This window comes from Sturnus vulgaris, chromosome 1, assembly GCF_052056855.1.
Source record: "Sturnus vulgaris isolate bStuVul1 chromosome 1, bStuVul1.hap1, whole genome shotgun sequence".
NCBI lineage: Eukaryota > Metazoa > Chordata > Aves > Passeriformes > Sturnidae > Sturnus > Sturnus vulgaris.
The window spans coordinates 32,246,771-32,270,611 of record NC_142243.1 but is presented as its reverse complement, the minus strand read 5'-3'; the positions used below and the strand labels follow the sequence as shown (position 1 = coordinate 32,270,611).

Here is a 23,841-nt window from a genome sequence, read left to right as displayed (position 1 = left end):
CAAGTTAACATTCTGAAAATATTTCATAAGTTCATTCACAAACAGGCTATTGACCAAGAATATATGAAAGACTGACAAACCTGTCTTACTACTGCTAGAGTAAGTTTCAGAAGCCATATTTTAAGACAAAAGTCTCTGGGGAAGCACTATGCAGTGAGCACATACGACATTATGTTTGTATTTTCACAGCCAGCAGCTGCATGCACTGAGCAGGATCACTGTCAGAACAGCTCCAGAGCAGCGAGGCTACAGGAGCAGTGCAGCTCTGCAGCCCAGCCCCGTGCTCCTCTACACATCAGTCACCTACGGCACACACACTGCTGCCTGCTGCAGGCTGCAGTGACACTCGGGCCTTCAAACACACACACCTTGCACCTCCTGTCTGACAGACACTGCCAAGCAGGGAGTGCTGGGCCAGCCCTGGACAGCCACCTTAACTCAGACATTCCTGGACAGCATTCCATTGTACCATCACTCAGGCACCTTTTCGAAACGGAACCCCTTCCTCAGGCAGTAAACACAGCAGATCTCCTCTAAAAAGACAGTAAGATTGATTAATGAAGAAAGCTTTTGTCTGAAGCATGAACACTTTACTGACTGCAGAATCAAATATGGCAATGAATTTTTAAAGGAAGAAGGAAAAGTCTAATTGATAAGAATGAATGTTCCTCTGGAGATTCAAATTCTGCTCACTGAACTTTTGCACACTGAAAAAAAATAACATAAGTGCCGAGAAAAGTTTATTAATTTTTTTTTTTACTTCATTTTCTACAAGTCTACTGGCAAGCCAAGATGGAGCTATTTTAACATACCTATAAATAGAAGCTCAAGCAGTCCCTACCCTTATCAAACATGACTCAACTATATCTTTCATGCCCATTTTTCATGACTGTGAAGGTCACAAAAGCTATAGGGAAGAGCCAACAACCCTTTCCCAGCTTGAACACTGCAGACATACTTCTTTCAGGCTGTGAAGTTTGTCTAAAAAAAGACGAAGCACAAATTTTCTGACGAACAGATGGACCTCACAGCTGCATCTTTTGGGGAAAAAAAGGAGCACTATTTAAAAATTATCTCAGCAAAGATAAAAAGGGAACAAAACATCAAAATTCCCAAACTAGCAGAATTAAAAGGTTAAGTCTTATTTAAATACATATATCATGACCAACAACAAGATACTGAGGACAGATACACTAAAATATAGTATTAAGGAAATTATGTCAGACTTCTCTTTCTTAAAGTATTGCCAAGAAAAATATTCCATAAAGCTCAAAGGCAACTAACTTAACTTGATGTTCACTAACTAAGTTTGATGCTTTGAAGACAAGCCTATATAAGTGTTAGGTATTACCAAGTTTTCTGACCTTTTTTAATTAGAGGAAGAACGATGCAAGATTCAGGCACAGAAATGATTAATTGGGGAAGGACATACATGCACACATCACACAAGTATACCGAAAAAAAAAAATCTTCAAGCACCATACAGCACAAACCAGAGCATGCACAAACAGGTCAACTAGAAATTTTTTTAAAGGTTGAATTTTTAATTTTTTTTTGTGTTTTTACTTTTCAGCTACAGATATTAATGTCATGTAAAGACTACTGTACTTTAAATGAATACTAGGACATGCCCCAGGAGAAATTTCAATTTTGGTGAAGACTGTACTACCCTTAGTTCTTCAACTACTTTGGTAGCTCAGGTACTGGAGAAGATACTGAAACAGATTTTTATACGAAGGCAAAACTTTCCCTGGATAGGCAGTCTAAGATACTACTTTGCACTCAAAAGTTACAGCAGAAATTCAACAAAGTTTCAGAATGTATCCTGTCCTCTACTCAAGTTATACAACAGGCTGAGCTTATTGCACACATCCATCATTCTCCCTGGTATTTTGCAAACAGTAGCTGGATGAAGAAATTTGCATTCTCTGCACTACCTCTGGTAATTAATGCCAGTTTTTATAAAGTCTAAAATGCCAGCAAAAGAGATGCAACAACCTAAGTGCAGTTTTTGAAGTATTGCTTTCTCTAATGTGCACTCTTCCAAATGAATCAAAGCTTTGTATCTGCATTTCTGCCACAGGACTTAGTATTATTTATCTGTTGCAGTAGGACAGAGCCTGAAGAAAGCAGGGCTAAAAAAATGCTAACATAAGTAAAGACGACAGTTATATAGCACAGGAAGAAGTTACAAACAAACAAAAAATCAAACCCAAACAAATGTAAGAATCAGTTTACTGTACCACTTTTCTTGATAAAACACTTGAGGGGAAACCATGCAGAACCATTTATAGTTTTATCCCATTCACAAATTCAGCCTAAGGGCACCTAGGAAACAATTAAGACTTATTCCTCAATTAGATCTCTTCTTCATACAAGTAGAAAAATTAGACCTGAAGAGAAAATAATGAACACCCTTCCAAAGAGAAAGCAGAACTTCCACTCCAAGAACATGCTTTCATCTTGTTGCTGGTCTCCAATCAACACTGTCGTAGCAGATAAGGCAAGCTGCATGTTGTGCCCCGCTTCTGAGACCAGGCACCCCAGCAGCAACTGGTCCATGCTCAGCCACCAGCATCTTCTTCCAACCATTTGCACTTTCATCTAGAACACTGGATACGCATTTTCTCAAAGAAAGCTAAAATTCACAAGGATTGTAACATACTCTACTGTCAGTGTAAATTTCATGGTTCAGAATATTAGTTATAGAGCCGTTCTGTAGAGTGGTTTGTCATGTCTGCAAAAAAACCAACGTACTTTCAATAAACAAAATTAGATATTCCACTGTGTAGCAAAGTAACAACACTGCACCTCCAGAGACCCATGATGAATCTGATCACCAGAGATGAGGTTGGTTCCACTGCAGTTTGCATCTCAGGAGTGTCTGCATCCTTGTGTCTGAAGGCACCTGACCACTGAAGAGTATCAGGAGGATATCACTAAAAACAATCCACACTTCAGATATCTGGTAATTTTTAAATCCTGGTTAATAGGAAATGTAGATGAAACAATTCTTTCTGCTCCCTACCCTTAATCCATTTTTTTTTGCATCTAGTAAACAATGTCTCAGTTTTCATTACTCTAACATAAAGAAGGCAATTTTCTGCCCTTTAGAAGTCTTCTCTGCTATGGGAAAGAAGCAAGCCTGGCACAGCTGCCCTGTACCTCTTCCAGTCTGCACCTTTTTTCAACATAGACAGTCAGAAGTGTGGAAAATATATCAGACAAGTCTCGTGAGTGCCTTGCACGACACCATTAATACTTTCCTCTCTAACGATACGGAGAGATAATGAGATCTATTTTGACCAACTTACAGTTATGTCACACTGTCAGCTCAATCCACTGGTCTGTCACAAAAGAGTACAAAGGATCACTTTAAACTTTACTCTCCTCCAAAATTAAAAACTGTAACTGAACAAAATGTCCTCTTTCTTCAAAGAAAACACTACACGTATATTTTGTCCCACTGCTATTACTCTAGGTTTCAAATTAGTTTTTGGCACTTCGTTTTTGGTCCTCTTTCGCTTTACTGAAAATGCTTAGACAAGGAAATGCACCAGAAACCACATATCATCCAGATACTACTGTTGCTTTTAACACTACTTCCTTTTACAGCTTCAAGTGTAGGAGACACAGAGGAATTCTAACAATTAAGAATTTTATGATGAAGAGTTTTGATATCAAGTGAAATAACGCTGTATCATAATACATTCTCAGTTATTTTATAACAACAGCAGAATGCTTTTTTAAATGAAAGCATCCAAACCCAGCACTTTCAAAATATGATTGCTCCATTATGATGCAGCCACTTCAAAAACTGCACCTCTGCCCTTTTAACAATCATATCCATATGTCAACATTTCATGCACGCACTGTTTCAGGCCTCTGCTACTGTGAAGTACTTATTTTATTCCTTCCAAGCTAAAACACTGGAGGTATTTAAATTAGAACTGTACCAGTGCAGGCCTAAAATATTTTTGAGGTTCCACTATGGATGCTACACGGCATTTGAAAAATCGCTTAATAAAATTAGATACAGAAAACAGAAATATAAGACTGCTTTTTGGAGCACAAAACTAGTTAAAGAACTTTAGAAAATATTTAGACTATGTCAACATATTCTTTAATAAAAAAGGAAAAATATATTTAATTACACTATTATTATATCTAGTCCATTTTTCTATAGAAAGGAAAAGACCCACTATGAAATGCTTCCATAGGGAAGTGTTCAGTTAATTCAGAGTCTACTTAATTTCACTCAATTTTCAACTGCATCCCAGCCTGAAGGCAAAAAATTTAGGACAGGAGTGAATCTGCAAAATTTATAACATTCAATGAAATTATCTTTGTTCCAGTACCTCAGTTTTCAATTTTACATGATCACCTCATTTTCTAGAAATTTCACTTGAAGTTCATCCCTAAACTCTAATGTTCCTACTTCCACTAAACTAATCTCTCTCATGCACACACCCCCATTTCTGCCCAAACAAACTTATTAGGAAGCAATAAAAGCAATTCAATAAAGCAATGATGTTCTAGTTCAGGGTGACTTGCAACAGGAAAATAAAAAAACATTTACTTCACTACCTTTGTCATATGACACGGTTCTTGCTTATTTTAAGGACACAGCTAAAACTTTACCCACAAAGAAAATTTCCCAAACACAGTTGGAGTGTTAGTAGTGATGTAGTGGATAGAAAATGGCTTTTTCAAATTTGTTTGCCGAATAATACTGCTTACGTTTCTAAATAGTGAAAAATATCACATAAAACCTTTGTGTTTTAATAAAGAAATGGCAAAATATGGCATGTTACAGGCTTAATTGACCTTCAGGAATGCTCAAAATACATCTCTGTCACTCCTCTAGTGAAGAGACTCCATTCTAAGCCTTTCTTTCAACTCAATGCAGTCAAGATTTACATAATTGTCTATTCATTACCCTCAACAGTTAAGTTCCTTTAGTCCTTTGAAGGGTATGTTCAAGAACCCTGGAAAAGGGATAAAAAGATCAGCTTGACACTTGTATTTTGAAGGGAACTGAAAAACTTTACAGAGCAAGTCACACTGCCTTTAGTCATGTGTTTTACCTCCTGGACTACTTCACCACATTATGTTACCAGGATTTATTCACGACTATAAGAGTTTAATGAAAAGTGGGAAATCTAATTTCAATTTAAGAATATCTAGGCACAATAACACCAGGAAAAATTTATTTCTAGTGGTCTTGGGGCAGCTTGGATTAAGAACTACATGTTTTTAAGCAAACTGCCACTTTTTGAATGCTCTCTTTGAATGTTTGCCACCTTCATTTTAAAGTCAATTTCCAATCTACTGCAGTAAATCCAGAATGACAGTGTTCTGTGTTGTATAAGGTGGGCACAGGCAGTGAAACAGCAAAGGATATCCTCAAAACTGTATGTGATGCATACTGACAGGTTTGAAATTTTCTACTCCATTTCCTCAGAATACCAAGTTGGGTTTCATTAAGTTTTGCTAAGAACTTCTGAATTTTCAGTCAGGTACCCCATCACTCCAACTGAAGCAAAACCAGAGAGATTTTAAGAAAAATTTTGCACATTTTTCAGTTCAAATGTTTGTTTGAGGGCTTTTTTTTTTTTTTTGGGGGGGGGTGGTGCTGGTTGGTTTGTTTGTCTTTCTTTCAAAAGAAGCACTGACAAATGCAAAGACAGCTGAACTTTTCTTCTTGAACAGTTCACACCACTGCAAAACTCAGTGAAAAATAATATCTGTCAAGGCACTTTATCATTTTCTGAGACAGGCAAATTGCTGAGAAAGGTAAATCTGAAAGCACTGATGTTTGAAACAACAACTTTTACTGATATGACATCATCTTTTTTATAATGGCTTCTCTTGTAAAAATAAGACTATGATGGAACTTGGCTTTTTGACTGCATCTGAGCTATAAGAAAGTTTTCAGAGGGGAAAAAATAGGTTGTAAGATTATGTCTTTCCCGACTTCAAACTGCAATTGCTGTTTCTTAAAAGCAATACATACACATCCTCATACACTTCAAACCTATTTATGCTGAAACAAAAAAAGGCACATTATCTTTGTTTTCACTCAAGTCCTTTGTTCTGTTGTTTTGCACACTGCTTAGAGGTCTCAGAGAAAGGCGGTAGGAGAGGGGAGACAGGGGAGACAGGGGAGACAGGGGAGACAGGGGAGACAGGGGAGACAGGGGAGACAGGGGAGACAGGGGAGACAGGGGAGACAGGGGAGACAGGGGAGACAGGGGAGACAGGGGAGTGCTCTCAGAGCAGTCACTCCCATCCACGGTTGTTTCTGCTCACCACTTAATTCCTCTTTCCCTGAAGAGTACTGGGCCTGAGAGCAATACAAAAAGAACAATGTAACCTCCTATGGATAAATTGGTTCTTTGGACACAAGTAGTTTTAAGATTATGGAATAATTCAACATGAAATTACCTTCAAGTTTCTAAGAAAACTTGAAAGGGCAAAGATGTCTTTTTCCATAACTTTCTGGGTGTTACAAGGTCAAAATCATATTGTCGCCAGCACTTATGAAATGTCATTAAAAAAACCCCAAGTCCTATCTCAGCAGACAGGTTATACAGCACACAAGATAGTAAGAATAGATGGAATAGTCATTGTCTCCTACAAACTTGACACTGAAGTTAAATGGCCCCATTCTTCCTCAGGATTTTGAAAGGTCTGAAACAGAACATAGTCCAGGAATGCATTTTCAGAAGTATAAATTCCTATTTGCAGAAAGGAAATCAACCTGGTTACTTATTTTTTTGAATAATCATCTCTATTTCTTTCACTTTTCACTACACTTTCTTGAAGATGTGCCCAACACCCAAATGGAATTTTGATTCCATTTCAACTTCTCAGAAACCCTGTCTATTAACGTGGCCCCCAGAAGACCTGCACACATTCCATGTGGTAGAGGAAAAGTCCTAGACTCAGGACAGAACCTGGTTGACTGTCTACTCAAAGAGCAGCTGATATTTTTAAGCAGCCCAGGCTTGCACTTTCCTAAGTCAACAGATCCTGATACCTCAGCTACATGCATCCCAAGAGTCAGCTACACACGTGTGAAGAGTTTTAAGGACTGCTGGACTGCAAGGATAGATGCTGGACCTTAGCTTGCTTTTTGGTCCAGTCAGGAAGGGAAACAGCTTGAAGAAACAGATCTAATAAAGTAAACCACATGCAGGCAGACTCTCAAATACCTGTCCCTGGACAGATCCAGTGGCACACTAAAAAAGGCACCAGCCCAGCAGCCTGGTAAGCACTTGCTGGTCCAACCTACTGGCATTAGTTTGCACGTTGAGAGATCTTTTAGATACATCAGATCAAACAAGTGTCAAAACTCCCTTTGGAATACTCAGTTTGGAAGAAACCTCAGCAGTACTAACACCATATTGCTTGGAAGGGGATCTTTTTTTACTTCATTAATATCCTTTCCCTAAATTAAGCTTACTGATGGCACCAAGTATTCCTCTACAGTAACTTGCCATGGTTACAGTAATCACATTTGATCCTGTAAGAAGGAATTTGTGTTCAATGACTGAAGCATTTGAAACATGAAAGAAGCTTTCTCAGCTGTAGAAAATCTGGCAGAGATTCTGTTTTTCCAAACACAGTGTCAGGATTTAAATACCACATCACTTCTCAGCATAAGTTTTCAGACCCAGACAAGCCAACTTTCACACAGAAGGAATCAACACTTGTTTTTTAATACCAGAGTGACTGCTTTGAATGAGCTCCTGCCAGCAGTTCAAAAAAGAAGCCAAGTCTCTGTACTGAAAAAATCTTTTCACAAATTAATTACCATGCCTCTGTCCAGAACAATGGACATCAAGGGCTATGAAGGATAAAGATTCAATCAGGCATGCATTACATTGGCTCAACATAGGATTAAATTATGGCTGAAAGGGTAGAGAATTAAATAGTCCCATGATAATTTTTTGATATACACTCTAAGTACTTGAAACTCACTATACAGTTGCATAAATTTCACATGCGCTCAAAAGTGTGATCTTCCTGTGCTTAATAAATGAATTGTTAGCATGTAAGACAAGTTAAAATAGAGGACACCAAGAAGACCTGCAATTTCCTGGTCTCGTATGCCAACCAGAAACTTAAACATGAACAGAAAAATATTCTCATCCATGCTAAATACTAACAAGATAGTGCAGAACCCTTCCCCTAAAGGATTTTAACCACTGTTCATCCATTTTCCTACTTTTTTTAATGAAGTCCATCACTCTGCAGGCAGTTCTTGTTCCAGAGAGATACCCTGAACTTGAATAGGTACCTTTTTGTGAGAAAGGAACATTTACACAGTGCTTTATGTGCATCAGATCTCTCATTTTAAATTATCAGGAAGACTATCTTTAAGTTCAAGACTGAATAAAATTAATAAATCAGTATAGTAATTCTACCAGACTTGCTTTTCAGTTCTGGGGCTTTCCAAGAACAGGTGGATACAGACTTTTCTGTATGACAGATACAGAAAAACAATGCAAAGACTGATGAAATGAGAAGTTTACAGCACAGCACAAATCTGCTTCATGCAGCAGAGCTGCAAAACTCCACTACAAATTTGAAACACAGAAATATCAATGCAACTGCATCCCAGACATTCTTGTTTTCAAACATTTTTACTTGAATCTACTGTGCTAACAGCAGAGCAAAGCCATGCAATACACAGTGTCCTATGACTTTCAAGATTCCATAAAAGATACACACATAACATCACATAACAGCATCCCAAACAAATTCACAGGCACAGCACTTCCAACACCATGTGCAAATAATCCTCTATAAAAACTCACTGACTTTAATCCTTTGAAGACTTCTGTTGGATTATATTTTGGGAGGGGCAGAAAATACATTTCAGTGAGTTTAATCACCACCAAGATGCACAAATTCAAGATCATCTTAGAGTCAGATTATTTCTCATGGGTTTTTTTGCAGTCATCACAGCATCAGAACACAGGCCTGCACACATACCCCAACATCAGAGTTCAAATCATTTAGCCAAATACCCTACCCATACACAGAGAAGTTGGTCATCTCTCCGACACAGACATAAAAGTAAAATTTTGTTTGACAGCTAAAAGTCCTGAACACCTATTTAATAGTGAATTATTTGAAAATTTATCTAATAAAAGGGAGAAAAATGGCTGAAAAGTAGGCAATACATTATGATGAACTTAGAAAAACTAGATACAGCAAAAGGAAAGGCTCATTAGGAAAAAGAAAAAAAATGTCAAATGTCTTATATATTCCAGCTAATGGCCCAGAAAACCATACCTCAACCATGATTTTTGTTAGCACTACCACATGGTGCTTACACCATGCTGGAAAGGGTAGTGTTTAAATGGAACTGTCTACCTGCTCCACCTGTCTTCATGCACACAGACTGGCACTTCTGCCTGGAAGATGACACGATACTTCTTCATTGATGCAAAAAGCAGGGAGGTTCCCACTGCTGAAATCCTCACTGCCCCTCTTTCAGTCTGCTGCCTTTAAAAAAGTTGGTTATACAATATTCCAGAGAAATAGAATTTGCTAAAATATTACTGAAAAAGCTTTAAGAGTAAGTTTAGCTGAAAGCAGGTAACCAGCCCCTGTGACTTGAAAGTTAAGGCATCTGTTAAAGTTTGCTTGGGAATTATGTAAAAAAAAAAAAAAAGAACAAAAAGGAAGTGACCTACTTGAACGAAAGACTAATTGAGAGGTTTATATGTTCAGATCCCCTCAAAACAGGCTGACAAGAGGTATTTGCATATATTTCCTTAAGTACAAACTGTGAAATGTCACACAATATAACTCTTGATTAATCCATTAGATTCATATAGACTCAAGATTTTTCCACTATCTTTCTATTCACTGCCTATTTCTTTTCACACAAGAAAGTACCCCTCCTGTTTCCTAAGTATACACAAATGCTTAAAAATCAGATTAGAGACTAAAACCAAAATGGCAGCTTAGCTGCAAAATAAGAATGAGTTGTTTGAATAAAAGCAACCTGTGCTACAGACTTTCAGAGATATTTCTAACATGTTTAATTTCCAATTTAAAATAGGATGGCCAAGATCTCAAGAGTCTCCTTATGATTCTTCACTTATTTTTGCCTTTCTTCATACTTTTAATTCACTCAGAAGCTGCCAATGAACTCTAAAACCACGTAACAGAAGCTTTAGCAAGATTCTAATTTTGGTCACAGATAACTAAATAGAGCAATTCTAGATAATATTAGCCGAGATTTATGATGCATTCAACATCTTCAGATGCACAAGAGTATTTTTGGGCATCACTTGGAAAGACAATATTCAATGTACAGCTGGTAAATTTTACTCCTTTTTCCCTCCTATTTCTATAAGAAATAAGACGCATATTCATGCTGCACTTTCTCAATTTTTTTTTCCAAAGGATCTATTTCTTCAGCAAGAGAAAACACAAGTCCGGTCAAGGCTCAGTTTCAAGGTATCAAGACAATCAAATCATAGCTGGTTTTGAGAGCAGAAGTTAGATAAACCTTTGTCACTTCTCTGAGCAGGATGTACCAGTATTTAGAGGAAGACCTGCCCTCTTGGTGCAACTCGGGATAAGAAAGGTCAGTCAATTTTTTCTGAACTCCACGTACGTTGTGTTATATTCTGTTCCCTTTCTGTTCCATGAATATTTTACCAAATAAATAAAAAACCCCTCATATTTACCTACCACTATCAAAATCTCTTCTCCAAAGAAAGCATACCTAAAATGCCTAGATCAAGTTCTTGGTAATGGAATTGCTCTTATTTTTATATTTTATACACTTCCCTACTTCTGTCAAGCCTGAGAGCTTCCACATTCCACTCAGGCCAAACTAAGGGTTTGTCAATGATTACACTTCCTACTAGAAGATAATTATGAAAAAGTATCTTTTAAAGCCTTTTTAGGGAATGAAGCAATGTCCCAATACAGTTATTGCCTCTAACTGACGAAAGGATCAAACATGAGAACTGTGACTTTTACCAATGAGTGAGAAGATGATAGAATGGAAATTAAAGGGGAAAGAGCTTTTTACATCTCTCTCTGAATCCTTGACACCACATTTCCAGTAGGTAGTAGAAACTATTTCTATAACACTAAGCCTTTATTCTGTATGGAAATCACTGCTTGGATTCAAAGATCATGTGTCAAGCTGATTTCACTTGAAAACACATCTCCAGTTCACTGTTAACAGGATGATCTAGAACACATGATTCCATTCTTTTTCCTTATATCACAAAACTGAACCTAGAACCTTTAAAGCAATTGTGTATTGCTGTAAAAATGTGTTTTCCAAGTGACATTGAATCTAAAATATTCCTAGCTACCTGTAGAATGACTGAAGTGAATGAGGCAAAGATGAGCTAGCTGCTTCAGCTTGCACCCAATTTTGCATATAGGTATAGGGCAATGTGAAGGGGAATGTTAGGAGGGATGCTTTGTAAGCACGGCAATTGAGACAGTGATGTTTCCTTATGATCCATGCATTTCCACAGATCAGCTGAACATGCTTCTCGGCACAGGATACCACACTGTCAGATTAAATTGAAAGAGCATTTCTATTGCTAATCGAGAAGTTTTCCCTTTAGCTTCAGATGACCACCTTTCATCAGCACAGACATGTAAGTTCAAAGGACTCAGTGACCAAACAACTAAAAATTCAAACTATTAGAATGTTCCTTCTTTAATCCCAACACACTTTATCTTTCTGTGTTTATTAAAACCCCACACAGAAGGCAGAACCACCTTTAAAGCCATACCAAGATACTGGCCAGGGCTAGGTCTACCTCATACAAGGTGCCTGTGTGGAAGGCAGGATCAGAAGGAACATGTCACATGGCAGCAGTCAGATTTCTGGAGATCAGGTACACATATAAACAGGCACACAAGCTCCAGTGTTTGGAGGCTAAACATCTATTTCTGCTGTTTCACCTGGACATATCATTAGGCAGGATGGAGCAATGGCCTACCAAAGAACAACCTGTGGGTAACCCAGTCAGTCTGACATGCTTCCTAAATTAAAATATGGGTAATCATTAATCTGCTTCAAACTTGCCACCAGCTGTTACCAAAACAAGAACTAGTAGTGGTTCAATCTTCACAGAAGACTATAATGCTCCACATATCAGATCTCAGTTATCAAGCACTTCAGTGAAAATCCATTGTCAATTATTTAAAGAAACTAAACAGTAATCCAATCCAAGGATAAGAGTTTCTCATGTTTAATCAAACAGATCTCCAGTGCACCCTAGCAATTTATGTATGAATACTAGTCCATTAAAAAGTTGAAATGGAAATGTCTTGATGGTAAAAGCCCCCAATACACATTACGTAAACAATCCACAATCTAATTTAATTTTTAAAATTCTTCAGGTTAAATATTAGACAGATTCTGGGAGATTACCTAGGGAAAACATCAAGTATGCTTACTTTGTTTTATGCTTTCCTAGACAGTTTATGGATGCTGGGCTTTCTCTTTACAGACAAGCGTTCTCTTTTTTTAAGATACATATGTATGCATATACACCCACACACATATTAACGCATGTATATATAAAATACTACATTTTATTAAAAAGTCCTTCTTTTTCTGTATGCTTCCACATATGTATGCAGTCACATGCATGCATGCAAACAAATAAAATACAGGTATTTTTAAAGGGCATTTAAAAGACTGCGACATCCAATCCATTACTGGTAACAACCCTGCCCAGTTCAAATGGATCAATACATCGTAACACAGGGCAAGATCATATCAAACAAAAGAAAGTTCCTGATGCAAGGTCTTTCTTCAGTGCAATATTAGAGAGTAGGAACTTTTTTCTTACAGGTAGCCACACCCACAGCTGCCAGCGTGTACCTGGTATTTCAGGTCACCTTCTTGCATTTATACTAGCTCCCTAATGATTTGCAGAAGGGCAGAGAGAGAAAAAGAATGGCAAATGTGTAACCTGTTCTCTACTTGGGGATGGACTTCCTGGAGACCTTCAAGTCTTATGACTTTAGCATTATCAGTTATTCTGCCGTCTTAGTTTTCAATCCCCTCTGCAAAGCCATCAGATCTTTTTGGAAGCTGCTAATTTGCAGGCCCAGGGCAATTACATAAGATGTTATTTTAGTCATGAACAACGCATTAAATTTTGGATTCTGCTGCTGTTGCACATTAGCACAATGAATTCTTCACCAGTTTTTGGATAATGATGTCTAGCCACTTGGGGACCATGTTATGCTTCTTTATCCCAACTGGAAACTGAATTTAAGGCTATCCAGACACTAATTATTCTGGCCCCAGCTTCTTCTCATCAAGTGACGTCCATGTTTCCTGTCTTCTTGAAAATCGGCTCAGAAATAACATTAATAGAAGCTCCTGATAGATTCTGCATGGCTTCAGATGCTGCACTGCATGTTAGAAAAAGGGGCTGGATGGACCTTCAGTCTGACCCAATGACAGTTCTTATTATTTGAAAACCTACTGTATTTAATGGGACTCAAGTACTTTCAGGTTTGCAATGGTCTGAAGTGTCATGTAGCTATGCTGTAGGACTTTTGACAAAACAAGTAACAAGTTTTACCCTTTAACATTGTATTCACTTTTGCATTAGTACATAATACTTCTGCACTTCGAGACCAGATGCCAACAACAGAACTAAAATGATTGCCTCTACAGATATCCTGGCTAGTCCTGAACACAAACAGGAAGTCATATTCTGAGACCTCAAAACACCAAAGATTTCCTTCTATTCCAAAACAGCACTGTGTTATTTTAAGGGTAATTTACAAATTAATCTCTGTGGTCTTCTCTCATCTACTGCTTAAGTGCATTGCTATGTCTTAAATAAGTAAAATCCAAATACAAACAGGTCATTTATATAAATGCATTTGCATCCAATTGTGGTTCACAATCATCTATTCAGAGATTTGCCCTTCCTGCTGAAGTTCATGAAAAAAAGAGGAAAAACATTTTCCTGACTCTCTCCCCTGACTAACTCAGCTCCTCTGTTTACTTCACACTGACTGACTTTCTGTCCAAAGATCTTGTAACAGAGGTAAAACTAGTAACTTGCTTTATTCATGAAGCTTAGTGCCAGAAACTATTGGGAAGATTTCAAACCCAGAACTCTGGAAATACAGATTTAACAAAAACATTGCTCTAGCTAGACTTGGTTAAATGTCACAGTTGAAAGATTTAGTGTGCTTACTCTCTGCTTATTAAGTAAATATTTCCAGTATCTCCAAATTAAGAAACTCCACAACTGAGACTAACTGAATACAGCATGAGCTGTATGAAATTGAGGATCAGAACAGATACCTACTTGAAGTATATAAAGGGTGAAAAAAAGTTAATGTTAATCCTTCAATGCAAGTATTCTTAGCTTTCCCAGTCTAGTTATAAGGAAGAATAGTAAGCATTAAAAATGATCTAAATTTTGAAGTAATTACAGAAAAATAAAACTCAATGTATTAACTCACCCTGGAGGAAAAAACAGAGTAATCTAATTCAAACTAGTCTATGGCTGTCCAGAGAGATTACCTCCTGGAAGTACAGTAATTATATTTGTAAAGTAAAATCATTTATGCCTGGGGTAGGGAAGCCCAAGGGATTTTATTTTTTTATTATTATTTGAAATGCGTAAAAGCTTTATAGTGACATCCATAATGAGACAAGAGCTTTGTGCACAAAAGTACAGGTTCTGTGTAATGGCCTTCATCAGAAGCAGTAAACAGGTGTAACTGGTAAGACTGTATCACACCAGATATCACATATAAACATACAGTTGCACTTTTCCATATAGGGCCCATACAGTCTAAGCTAAGTAACTGACTGTTCTGAAACTCACTACAGAAGCATTTTTTGCCAAACTTGTAATTAGACTAATTCTTACAATTCTAAAGACAGGAATCTTAATAGTTTCACTGAATGTTCCTCTGTAAAGTTTTTTTTTGCTCATACCTTACAAATAAAATTACTTTAAAAAACTCAACCAAACACTACATTCGTAGGAGCTCAAACTTACTTAAGTGTCTTAGTTTAACAATTCCAGTTAATAGCACGACCTAACAATACCATTCTGACAGTCTCACTGTCATACAAAACTCTCAAAACAGTTGTGGTTTTTGGAGAAATAAGGTGTGTGGTCAAACAAGGCCTAACTTTGGTCTTGTCTACAAAAGAGAACTCTACCAGGAGCCAGAAGTTCATGGTTTGAACAGTTAAAAAGAGACAAAGTAAAACAATACCAGAAACTTGAAATCATATATGAAGCAGTTACCTCAGAAATTTCAAATTACAACAATGCACCTTGAGACCTTCCACTTTATAACAAGTCCACCTGCTGAAACAGTACACCCTTCTCTTTTCCATTTCCTATTCATTAGTACCAATGAAGTTCTTCCTTCTGAAGGCCCCTGAGGCTTTCCTGAACAGCATGGAATCTGATGTAAGACTGAGAACTCTGTGCTAAACTTGGTAAGAACTACACATTTCTTTCTGCTGTTGTTTAATTAGTCTGTGCTGTTTGCAGAACTATTTGCCAAGATTTGACACAGTTAAATGTGCACACTTTAATTCATAGCTAATAAATTCTGTTAAGCAGTAAACCTGCCTGCTTCCAGGCGACAGCACAAACAGTTCCAACTGCACCAATCTCCCCATCTAATAGAGTGCTGGATGGGAAAGGCATTTTTTTATCAAACTACAAGAGCAAGATTTCTAACCGAATCAATTTCCGGCAACAGCGGACTTTTTTTTTTAACGAATGCAGCCACTTATTTGTTAAGAAGCACATCAGTGTACTCAGCTAAGCAAGCAGGTATCCGCACAGCAGGAGCTGGCTTCTGTCACTCACCCCGCGGTGGCCCCGAGCCCATCCCAGCGCCGCTGTCCCGGTGTGGCCACTGGAGAGCGCACTTGAGCCACCTTTCCGAGCCGACCCGTGCGTTCGGGCTCCGCACTCGGAACTTGGAAATCATTAAATACAAAACCCTTTTCTGCCCCTTCTTAACAACAGCCTAAGACTCTTACCTTCTCACCAGTGTACACACCTAGTTAATCTTCCATTCCAATAGCACGCTTTCCAACAATGTCCGGATCCCTATGACTTACCCGTTGGGAGCCAGTGGTGTGTGTGTGTGGCAAACACAAGGACAGACGGAGGGACGGATGGATTTTTTTTCCTATCAAATTATGTGTCAAACACAAGAGACAATTCAATTCTTCGATGCTCTCATACCCCTTTATCTTTCTGTATTTATGGCCTGTCCTCAAAACTGCCCAATCATTTCTCCCCTCCAGCAACGGGAACATGAAGTAGACGTGAGGATTCTCAACCATCGGTCCGAGCAATTCAAGCACAGTCATTACTGCTCTGTGCCCAGGTAATGTTACAGAAGTGCTGATTAAAACTCAACAACACAACTTACCAGTTTATCTTGCTTCCCAAAGCACAATGACTCAAAGATAGTGTGTCCATTTGATCCCTCTTGTGACAAGACACCTGTGAGATTATCGCAGAGCTAATGATGGACAACTCTTCTCACACAACAGGCTTACATCAAGGTTGAATTTTATCCATGCAGCAAGTGAGCCACCTCACATAAAGCTATGAAAGAATGAAACTAAATTCATAGAGCCGAAACTAGTGTTTCACTTGATAAATAAGCCTCAGTTGAATACTGCCTTAAATACCACACATAGCAATGTACACCCAGAGTCTGTCCTCAGGGAAGATCATGTAAGACAAATGCCAAGTGCAACAAGCTCCTGGAAGTTGTTAAAATACGACAAGGATGAAATCTGTATAAAGGAGCTCCACTGGTCAGAAGTGACTGAATCAAGCACTGCTCATTCCATGTTGCTGTTCCGTACCAAATTTAGTGTAGGCAGCAGAGCTGTGCCAGTAGATCTGAGAAGAGGGACTGACTGTCTGCCTGATTTGAATTCAGATGACTGAATGCCCTACTGTCACACACTCCATGAACATTAAGTTTCACTTAACAACTTCTCCCTGCCTGCATGTTCTTTACTGAAGAATGCGTAAACTGAACTTTCAGTTGTTAATTACAGCTCCTTCTAATGATCTGAAGAATGCATGAGAAGCTGTAAGCAGCAGTATGACTCCAGTAAAATTAATAATCAGGCAATTTCTGTGCTGTTACCCTATCCTTTGCTACAGCACAACAGCTCACAATACAGTAAGCCAGAATAGCTTGGAAAGGAGAAATAAACTTTTCTCTCACTGAATGTGCTAGAATACAGTCTGTCTTCCCAGTTTGAGAACTTCTGCTGCATAAGCAGTTTCATCTTGCCAAAAAGACCTCTGTAAACTTCAACAGATGATCAGGAACGGCATGGGGTGGAATTTTAATACGGTATGTAAAGGCTGACTTACCAACTGGCCCACTGACCTGTTAAAAAATAAATCAACATCACATAAAAAGTTGTTGACAAGTTTTACATACAAAACCTCTGACATGATTCTGCAGTCAGATGTCTGAACAATTTAATGAATGAACATGGAATCAAGTATTTTTTAAAAACTTATCACGGAATGGAATAACAGTCAGAATGGCTGATACATCTTTCTTTTATTCTCCTGCTGATTTATTTGAGGGCTCCTCTACCTTGTGTTACTAGTCTTCAGAAAAAACTTTACCAATCTTTTTACCCTCGGTCTATTTACCTTCAATCTACTTTCCTCCATCCTGTGCTTGTATATTTTAAAAGATACCATTTAAACTTTTCATTAATGCATATTTGACCAGTGGGTAGAGATAATTAGAAAATTAAACCCAAACTATTTGAGTAGTCACTCTTATTACAGAAGTAATATTTGGATGCTCTTTCAGTAAGAGGCTTAAGTAAACCATCTTAAAGTAAAAATTTAAACTTTTTCTTACATCCTAATTTTCATTATTTCAACAGAATCTTGATAAAATGTTTGCAATCAAAATGTAAAGGCTTAAGCTTATTTGAAATCAACAGTTGTGTTTCCACCTACTAGGAAAGGTGAATTTAACTGAAACAGTAATTTGATCCTTTGGGATTTGGGTAAGCAGATGCTGCAAGAGAAGCGATGTTTTTGTGCAAGACACAAAGAATTTTTGTATGTCAAGTGTCACGATGTTTTGTGCCCCTCTCCCCCATAAACAAGTTTGTAGAAACCACTGTCATTCTCTGCAGCAAGTATGGATTTCACTGAGTCCTGACTCTCAAACAGTTCCTAGTCGGAATGTAAAACTAGTCAATACTCTTAAAAACATGTATATGTAATTTATTAAATAACACTTGTTGCTAGTAAATCTGAAATGTCATCTGATTTCAGTACCTTTCTAATTTCCACCATGGTTTCACGAGACCTCGACACTAGAATGAGTTCTTTAAAAAACTGATGTATAAAGCCCATGGAATGGTTGCTAATATGAAACACTGTTAGTATGAAACACCTTTTTCTTTTAAGCCACAGACCTTGAAAATAATTAAAACATGATAAGAGTAGACAACATTCTGTTTTTCAATTCTTACTGTTGTTATTTAACAACGATTGTGAAATTACTGTAACTTCAGAGACTCTAATTAACCCAAAATCGGAATGTAAATGTTTACATATGGAAGAACCCCTGTCCTAACCTCTCTCTTTTTTCTGGTCTCTATTATTCTTGTAAGAGTGACATCAGCCATACCTACATAATTCAGGCTTGCTTTATTCTGAAAAAAAGCAATTTTAAGCCACAGGATAGCACATTACCATCACTATGCTTTGTTGTACTACAGTTTCGCTGTAGTATAACCTGAGATCCAACTGCAGATGCCTATAATGACCATGGAATAATACAGCCCTCGAACAGAGTTTGTGACCTGCACATCTGTATTTCAGCCTGTCTCTTGCATGTCACTCTGAACTAAACTCACTCTTCTCCAGCACCCTCTATGAGCTTCTTGTCTTGTAGGGGAACAGTAAAATCACTTTTCCCTCTCACAGACTTGCTCTTAACCCCGCCATCATATTCTACATCGTATTTCCAAATACAAATAAGTCCAATAGTGTCTGCACCCCTCCAGTTGCAGGATGCTTCTAAAAATTCGGAGTTTTACCACATGTGCAAGGCCAACCCTTCCAGGTTTTATCCATTTTTAGTTTAAGCTCAGAGCATGATGGGGCATTTTATTTGAACATATGTGAGCTTTTCATCCTTTCAGATCTTGAGACTATTATTCCTTCCACATCTGCATGGAGATTGTTACAATCCCAAGTGCATACCTGTCTTTTAAGAAAAAAGAAATTCCTCCCACTTCTTCTTCACCATGAGAAAAGATTCACTTATCAGTGTCCTGCACAGAGGATCAAAGGGCACTAACAAGCCTGGGACAGTCACACCCAGTGAGAACTTTAAATCACTTGGCAGAAAGTATGGGTTTAAAGCAGGACACTGAACTTTTAGAAAATGGCATTCAAACTACAATTTCTACAAACAAATACATTGAGAATAACACAAGAATTCAGGGACTGAGTCACTGTGTAGAGACTCATACTAAAGAGTCTTTTGCTGGTCATTTTGGTACTATAAAGCTTTCTCCAGCTCACTGACCTCTGTTTCTGCACACAGAAATACCAAACATATGGACCTAACAGCAAACTGGAGTTCAATGCTGACTGAAGGTAACCAGAGTTTGAGGATAATGCTCTAATCACATCCTTAACAACTTAAAATAATGCCAAATTATTTGATCGATTACTTGGTTTTCCTGCTTTTAACTATGGTTAAATATCTACTAAAAATGCCAAAACTAGTAAGTCATACTGCCAATATTTCTGTTCCTTTCTGCCTCCCTGAGGTTCACATACACACAAATTCAAAAACAAAAAAGGAGAAGATCAGATTTAAATTTTATGCTCCAAATAAGAAATGTCCTAAAAGTCAGGGTTCTTGCAGATACTCATCCTATTAGCCTTTGTTAAGACTCTTTCATATTATTCAGGCATATTTTCCTTACTTCCTATTTTTCTTTTATTAAAAAAAAAAAGAAAAAAGAAACCATCATGATTTAATAGCTTCCACTATTTTTAAAAGAAAAAAAAGGCACAAGAAAGAGGTAGTTCAAAAAAGGTCCAATTGCACATACGTTGCAACAGCTTTTCAATCATTTAAGAGACTCAGAGTATGCAGTTGGCCCACTAATAAAGCAGCAGAACAGATACCATTCCACAGAGCTAGTACAGTATATTTGTCAATAATTTCCATATTAATTAGTTCTCAACAAGACAAGCTGAAAGAGCAGTGATCCATAAGATCTAAAACAAATGCAAGCACCCTGAGTTCTAGAAAGCTGAATATAAACCCTTTTGGTTAGATGTCAAAGATTCCATTAAAAAACAAACAAATAAACAAAAAACTCCAAAACCTAAACAACAAAATAAAAACCTAGCAATGCTGCCAGCGTTGTGATACCTCAGTACTGCAGATTTTTCACAGCAACATAGATGTCAGGTAATCTATCTAGTGCAATACTTTAAGAACAAATTAAAGGCATAAGATCATCAATTCCAAGCATTTCAAGGGAGGGAAGAAGAAACTAAAGGTTTCTCTGAAAGGTCCTTTAAAAAACCCATTTAAATGAGCTCAAACTAGACTCCAATTGTCAGCACTTCATTTAAATGAGAATTTTCTCTATGTCCTTTTCAAGAAGAATTTTTTGGCAGATGTTGTATGGTCCGGCCACATGTCAAAGTGTTAAAAGCCAACCACCTCAGCAGAAATAAATGGAAACATTATGATGCTAGTGTCAACCCAACCAGTTTAACAGACACTATCTGTTCAGAAGCAGCATGCTAAGATTTCAAAGCCTCCTCTAGTCCGACATCTATTTATAGTTGCTCAGTCTCTGTACAATTTCTCACAGCCTCTCCTCCTCCCAAAGCCAAGTGGGAGAAGTTTAATGGATATAATCCTGGGCCTGGTGCCGCAAGATGCCCAGGAGACCTGCAACTCTCCTCCAGCAAACCCATGAGCAGGGAGACCAGGTGTTGGGAGAAGAGACCGGTCGAACCTATGCAGCAGCCAAACACATGGCATAAACCTTCCCCCTCTGTTTTAGGAACACACACATTTTTCCTCAGGCAGCAAGTTGAGAGTAATGAACCACATCAGCATCAGAGCTTCAGCAAAAGACACCAGTCTGCTTCCTCCTCAACACCGAGCAACAGCCTAAGCCAAGACAGAAGCTATTCAAGTCAGCTTTGACCCCCGGACAGCAGCAATGTCATCCAAGCACCTTCCCACCCACAATGTTACCACTGTACATTGCACCTTCCTCAAAGAAACTCAGAGGCTGCTGGCTTTTTTTCCGTGCAGTCTCTACCACCCAGCCGTGCACGTTTTTTCAAAGCACTGATCCAGGTCGGCTCTCCTACATCTCCATCAGATGTGACATCGCGGGAAGGGTGCAGATATTTTCCTGCATACGGAGCACAACGCCACAGGCTGAACTCTGGTCCAAGCTCCGCACATCCATCCCTGGTGCCTCCCCTCCTACACCTACATCCACTTGCCTGTAGTACTCGTACAACGACCGAGATGACAGCACTGCTGGAAACTCCTACCCACCTGATCACAACCACATTTTCGCCCCTTTTCCCCAGTCAGAGGCAGACGGAAGGGGAGGGTTGACTTCCTCGGGTAGAAATTAGGCAGGGAAAGGCCGGGGCAGAGATCAGGAGAGGAAGAATCACCCCAAAGCGAGAGGAGATAATCCCCGAGAGGCGAGGCTGCGGAGGAGCATAAACGCGGAGGGAGGGACAGCGACAGCGAACTGGGGGAATAATCCGGCAGGGAAGGGGGGAGATAATCCCCTCGGAGGGGGGACGTGGAGGATCCCGGAGAGGGAGGGGCGGGAAACCTGATAATCTCCAGGAGGAGAGAAAATACCGGGAAAGGGGGTGGGGGAAAGGGGGTGGGGGAAGAAGGGTGGGCGGGTGGATAATCCGGAGCGGCAGATGAAGCGCGAGTCTCCCGGGGACGCATCCGGAGGCGGGAGGAGGAGGGTTAATCCCCGCTCCAGGGGCAGAAATCCCTCTTCCCGGACTCCGGCGCTGCCATGTTCACTCCCCTGCAGGCCCGCCCGGCCCCGCTACCTGCGGACGGCTCTTCCCGCCTCACGCCACTCGCACACGGAGCGCCTCCGCTCCCGCCGCCGGGTCGAGGGGCTCGGCCGGGATGGCTGCGGGACCCCGCCTCCTTCCACCACCATTTCCCCGCCGGCTGGGAGGCACGGGAGAAGCGAGCAGCCGGGCGGGCGAACCCTCCCTCCCCGCCCCCCCCGCGCACGCCGGTAGGGGAACTCACCGGCCGGTACCGACTCCTGCCGCTCCCCGTCCCCTCCTCCCTCAGCGGGTGCCGCTCGGCCCCATGGACGATCCCGGGCGCGCGGGGCTGCCGGAGGGACGGCGCGAGCCGGAGGTGCCGCCGCTCTGCGCCCGCCTCGGCGCGCGCCGCCGGCGTGGCTGTGGCACGCGCTCCCGCCGCCGCTCCTCTGCCCCGCCCACCCCTGGCGAGAGCGCGCGCTCGCGCGGGGCCTCCGCGGCAGTGGCGCGCGAGCGCCTCCCCCGCCTTTGCCTCGCCCCCGGCGCGAGTGTGAGTGAGAGTGTGCGAGTGTGAAAGTGAGTGCGAGAGTGCGAGAGTGAGAGTGCCGGTGGGTGTGAGGGGGCGCGCGTGACTGCGCCCGTCACAGCGTGAGCGAGCGCGTGTGCGCGCGTGCCCGCGTGTCACAGGGTGCGGGTGTGTGGGAGCGCGTGTCTGTCTCTGAGGCGGCCGTGGGGGTGGAGCGGGGACGTGTGGGGACACGCGCGCGTTCCCGTCAGAGCACGCGTGTGTGTGAGGGGGGCCGCCGTGGGTGCCGAGCGTGCCCGTGGGTGCCGAGCGTGCCCGTGTCCTCTCGCCGCATCCCCCCCGCTGCTCCCGGACAGCGTTCGGGCTTCGGGCTCTGCCCGGCCCGGTTTGGGTTCTGCCCGGCCCGAAGGGGACACGTGGCGCTGCCTGCTCAGTCGCCGAGTACGAGAAATGCCAGCAGAGAAGTCACACATTTCAGAGGGGAAAGGGAACTCGGGGAGTTTCCCCTGATGCCAATAACCTGCAAGACCATTTAAATGGAAATAACGCTGGGAAAGTGATATCCCCGCACTTCTGGTCACTGTTTAAACATTTCGTTTGTTTTGAGCAATGATTACAGAGCAGCTGTCGCTTTTTTTTTCCGGGGAGGCTCTCACTTTGGATACTCGCGGACTTAGGGAAATTTGGGTTGCACACGGTCAGTCCTGCATGCAGAATTCTCGCTAACTAAAGCTGTGGGGTTTTTTGGTTTTCACCTAGGGGTAAAATTTGCTCCAGAAACGGAATGCTCATATCCAAAACAATCTGTCATTCCTCAGCTTGTTTTCATTCACTTATTCCTCCTCATACAGACTTTCCTGGAAATTTTTGAATCCAAGCATACACTTTAACTGCGATCTGCATAGTTACACTGTTTTAAGAATACCTGGTAGCCCGGTGTGGCATAAGGTAAACCTTCATAACAAGCTGTTTGCAATTCGCACTCGCTTTATCTTTGGGAGCCATTGATGAAAAGGGAAAGCCAGAGGTGTGTGGGGGCAGAGTTTTAAGAGAAAATCCACTAGTTACCCATTTTCATGTTAATGTGTCCAGATTCTGCTTTCCTGCCAGATAACGACTAAACTGATTTCTGTGTCACCAACAATATCAAAAAAAGCAGCTGATATTTATGATGGGCATAATTACAGAAACTGGAACACCAGTCAGCAG

General features: G+C 40.3%; 1 protein-coding gene across 3 annotated transcripts in view; it reads right to left on the bottom strand.

Annotated features, from left to right (window-relative positions):
- Positions 1-22,531, bottom strand: part of PALS2 (protein associated with LIN7 2, MAGUK p55 family member) — a 54,111-nt gene extending 31,580 nt beyond the window's left edge. Inside the window, exon 1 of one of the 3 annotated variants that reach the window (XM_088163101.1) lies at positions 22,369-22,531. The gene's annotated coding sequence lies outside the window, so the exon portion shown is untranslated. Of the gene's footprint in view, positions 1-21,630; positions 21,650-22,368 lie in introns of those variants that run through there. The other 2 variants (XM_014894335.2, XM_088163110.1) reach the window with 2 other exon arrangements.
- Between the last annotated feature and the right edge of the window lie 1,310 nt (positions 22,532-23,841).